Consider the following 4,935-nt stretch of genomic DNA (forward strand, 5'->3'; position numbering starts at 1 on the left):
CCGGAATTTGACAAAAGATGGAGACATTAAAATGTTGATCGAAGAAACGGGTTCCTCCAGCAGTGAGGAACAAGAAGCAGTGGCCGAGGGACAGAGAGAAAAAGGCCAGAAGACCCCAACCACAGTGCAGAAGAAAGAACAAAGGAAGAAGCATGAGGAAAAGGATGACAAAGAAAAAGGTGGCACACCTATCTTGTCAGCAAGAGAAAAGAGGCTGAAGAGCAGAATGGACAAAGCCGAGGTGGTCCACGTCAGCCCAAGTACCTCAACAGCACCTTCAACCAAAGCAAAAAGCAAAACTCAGGCAGGCAAGCAAGCAAAGGTGGAGACACCTGTGTCTACAGGAAAGCAGAAACAGGCTTCTACAGGAAGCCCGAAAATCATTAAGAAACAGGCTTCTACAGGAAGCCCGAAAATCATTGAGAAACAGGCTCCTACAGGAAGCCTGAAGACAGAGAAAGGGTCTTCTACAGGAAGCCCGAAGATTACCAAAGCAGGGGCTTCTACAGGAAGCCCGAGAGTGGCTAAAACCGGGTCTTCTACAGGAAGCCCAAAATCGGGAAAGAAAGGATCTTCTACAGGAGGCCCGGAAGTGGGCAAAGCAGGGTCTTCTACAGGAAGCCCGAAATCTGAAAAGGAGGGGCCCTCTACAAGGAGCTCTGAGAGAGCAAAACGCAAGAAAGAGAAGGCTGGTATTCTCGAAAAGGAGGCAGCAGCGGCGCTGGCCACCCTCAGTACACCTCCAAAGCCGAAGGAGAAGAGAGAGAGGGAGACCCCTCTACCATCTGAAGCCAGGAGAAGTAAGAGGATAAACACGGGCAAGCCACAGCCTCCAACCAACAGCCAAACCACTTTAGGGGATGTCCCTACTTCACCCAGTGCAAGAACCCCCTCTAAAATATCAGCCACCCCCGAGAGGGGAAGCCCAAAAATAACTTCCTGGACACGAAAAATAGGCCAATCGCCTTCCGAAGCCCGGCTCAAGGAAATGGGAAAGGGGGAAGAAGCGCCACCCTCGTCACCACCAGGGGCAGAAAAGGTAGGGCCACCAAAAACAGGAAAGGAAGAGCATGCTCCGGGCTCTAGTTCTTGGCCAAAGACGAGGAGCCAGAGCAAAGTTGCTCAAGGATGAGCATGTTATCACTGAAAAGTCTGTTGTCAAATTTTTTTTAGCATAGCTTAAAGACAGGGTGTTTTCGCAGCGCATAAATCTGTTAGCAGTTTCGCAGCGCCATATGTTTTAGTGATTTCGTAGCGAAAACACTGACCTTGCAATGGCTGCGCTACGAAATTGGGAAATGACAGATATTTAGGGTGGTCTGATGGTCGGCTGGCTACCAAGGATGATGGTTCCCCTTCAGAAAGTAAAAAGGATGGAGTTTCCTATATCAAATATTGGAGATACAATCAAAGCACGAGATGCCCTCTATTTCTGGCAAAATATGGTCGATGTTGAAGAACTGGAGGAGAACAGATCAAACACTGAGACTATATTTGATAATGATGGTCCAGGCTCTAGAATGTGTGATGCTTCTGAAGTAGAATCAGAGTTGCGTAATGGTAATGGAGCTGTAACTTCTGTAGAAGTTGATGCAAGTGGATTAATGAAGAGGAAGAAGACATTGACACCTGAAGTGGAAAGATTATAGACACCATATTGAATGGCGTTGCCAATGGCTTGAATTGCGGATTAGAGAACTTTTATGTTGGGCTTCCAAATACGACTACTTACTTGAAGATATTCAAGCAAGAAAGCCATGGAAGGATGAGCAGCAAGCTGTGAAGGCATTTACAGCAAGATCTTCCCCTTTAATAGATAAAGTTCACAGGCACCGGATTTTGCAGCGCAGGCGAAGGAAGAAAGTTGAAAATGTCGTGAATCTTATCAAGCACGTTGGTTCATTATTAATGCACATATTGAAGATATGAAAGTGCTCTTATGGAATGCAGTGATTAAACGCCAAGTGTCAAGTAGTTTTTATAAGGATTTGATCGCCACAAGGCCGCCATTATTAGTGACACCGGGATAGAAATGTGGCACAAGAGCTGGAATTATGTTAACTGGTGTCATTAAAAGATGAGTGCGCATTGAATAAAAACAAAAGAAGGATGGCGCAATTCCTACGAAAGATACTATCAATTCAGGGTTTCTTGATCTGAACACTTCAAATAATCTCTGTTTGGCATTAATTTTTCAAATCATCTTCATAATCAAATGTCGATGACAGAGAGGAAAAATCGCTGTCGTAGAGACAAGGAAGCAAATGGCAGAGCTCGAAATAGACAAGTTTCCTCAGTCAAGGTGGACTGTATTATTTTGATGTTGTCTTCTACAAACGTGGTAACCGTGCCGGTTACATGCTCCGGCTGTTGGCTTAGAAAAGGAGGATTGTCATATAATTTCTGGCGCTTATTTAAAAGCCACGGTTCAAGAAAATAGCTTTGGCAGAAGATGTAAACACTGTTCCGCTTCATCCTTTTTCGACACCCACTTGTCTCCTTTCTATAGAATAGAACAGCTTAGCTTGGCCATTATTTCTTTTTCAGAAGACAATCCAGCTCCAAGTATGGTGGCAGGGGAGGTTGATAGTTACTGCTGTTGTAATGAGACTATATATCTATTTACAGCTACGCAGCAGTTCTTATCATATAAAACCCTGCATTTCTTCGTAGATAGTTTGGCAGCATGGCGCGCAAGCAGGCTTCATGTACACAGAAATTGATATTATACGCCATTAGAGCTGCCGTAAGTTGTCTGGTTCTTGTTATAGGGTTCAAGCATCTCGATCCTAACAAAGAAATCGTTTGGATAGTGTAAGCTCCTCAGCCCTCCAAATGGAAAAACATTACTTGCAAAGGCAATGGCAAGAAGATCAGGGGTTGTTTTCATCAACGTAAGGGTAGCCAATCTAAGGAGCAAATGTTTTGGGAATTCTCAGAAACTTGTGACTGCTGTGTTCATACTTGCGCAGAAGCTTTAATCTGCTATCATATTTCTTGATGAGGTCGATAGTTTTTGAGACAGCGTTTATTGAATTTGCAACAATAGAAGCAGCTGAAGCGAGGATGTACATGAAGGAACTCAGAACATCCAGGCTTTCGCCTCACAAATATTACGAGCTCTACATGCGAGCATTTGACGAGCTCAGGAAGCTGGAATTCTTTTTCAGGGAGGAGACCAAGCGAGGATGTACAATTATTGACTTGTATGAGCTTGTGCAGCACGCAGGCAACATCTTTCCTAGATTGTATCTCCTTTGTACAGTGGGATCTGTATATATTAAGTCAAAGGAGGCCCCAGCCAAAGATGTTTTGAAAGATCTTGTTGAAATGAGTCGTGGAATCCAACATCCTATTCGTGGTCTGTTTTTAAGGAGTTACTTGTCCCAGGTTAGCAGAGACAAATTACCAGATGTTGGGTCTGAATATGAAGGTGATGGGGGGAACTGTAATGGACGCAGTGGAGTTTGTACTTCAGAATTTCACAGAGATGAATAAACTGTGGGTCCGAATGCAGCATTAGGGACCTGCGAGGGAGAAAGAGAAACGGGAGAAGGAAAGGAGCGAGCTTCGTGATCTTGTAGGGAAAAACTTACATGTCCTTAGCCAGATAGAGGGGGTGGACCTTGAAATGTATAAAGATATTGCGCTTCCCAGAGTCTTGGAGCAGGTTGATAACTGCAAAGATGAGCTTGCACAGTACTATCTTATGGACTGTATCATCCAAATATTTCCAGATGATTATCATTTGCAAACTCTGGAAACACTCCTCGGTGCTTGCCCTCAGCTTCAGCCAACTGTTGATATAAAAACAGTGATGTCTAAATTGATGGAACGTCTCTCAAATTATGCATCTTTAAGTCCAGAGGTTATGCCAGAATTTTTGCAAGTAGAAGCTTTTACCAAGTTGAGCAGTGCCATTGTTAAGGTTATTGAAGCACAACCAGATATGCCACTTGTTGGAGCTATTAGTTTGCATGTATCGTTGCTTACATTCACACTTCGGGTTCATCCTGATCGACTTGATTATGTCGATCAAGTGCTGGGAGCTTGTGTTAAGAAGCTTTTAGCTAAAAACAAGAGGTAGATGAGTTGTTGCAGGCAGTTGATGAGATATAACTGATGTCCAGTTAGTCTGATAGGTATAAAGTTCACTGAGAGGATGACTTTTCTTCCTAGCTTTTAATGTTGCAGAATTTAAATAGTTCGTATGTGAGGAGGTTAGAGGAAGAAAACATGAAGCAGCGTGAAGGATGTTTTACTGTGACACATTCTGAAGGGTTCAACATCTAAATTTCATTCGAAGAGCAGAGAATAAATCTTTCACAGTTCTCCTATCAAATTCCTAAACCACTTCATGAAGGCTATGTGAGAAAGCGCTCAGCTAGTGCTACATCTGGGACTGATGTGGGTCTAACGAAGAAAATGAAAAGCATTAGCCTTATAATTACATGTGTGTAAGTACTCTGGCCTTTTTCGGCTAGAAAATTTGATTCATGTATTTATTTCCCTTGAAAGCATTTGATGCTTTTGTAATCGGTGAACATGGACGCCACTGGAGATTGGCATATGCATACAAAAGAAATATGGAAACTGAAAATTCAGGGGTTATTGAAGACAGCAAGGAATACTGCAGTGACTTTATGCTCCAGTTGGGATTTATGAAGCTTTTTATTGGTTTGATGCTAATCAAGTTTGCTGTGATATGTAATGACAGAAGCAAGCTTCATCTTTTTAAAACTATTTAGGTTCCTAACAGCTGTACAAATGTCTGAAGAGATCATGAATCTAAGCAGAAAACGCTTCAAGATACATAGGTTCTGTTTTGACATCTACAGCAGTTTCGTAGCGCGCTACGAAACTGCTGTAGAATGCTGTTTTGTGGAAAAACAATGAATTTTGATGATGAGGTCAGCGAATGTTAAAAAGAAGGTC

At 42.9% G+C, this 4,935-nt stretch overlaps 1 pseudogene; it reads left to right on the forward strand.

The window, feature by feature from the left end:
- The first annotated feature begins 2,686 nt into the window (after positions 1-2,686).
- On the forward strand, positions 2,687-4,087 carry LOC149170438 (vacuolar protein sorting-associated protein 35A pseudogene; annotated as a pseudogene).
- The last annotated feature ends 848 nt before the right edge of the window (positions 4,088-4,935 follow it).

The sequence above is a fragment of the Pinus tabuliformis genome, chromosome 4_2, assembly GCF_031772625.1.
Source record: "Pinus tabuliformis cultivar Carrire ecotype Pingquan chromosome 4_2, CPIR1, whole genome shotgun sequence".
In the NCBI taxonomy this organism is placed as follows: domain Eukaryota; kingdom Viridiplantae; phylum Streptophyta; class Pinopsida; order Pinales; family Pinaceae; genus Pinus; species Pinus tabuliformis.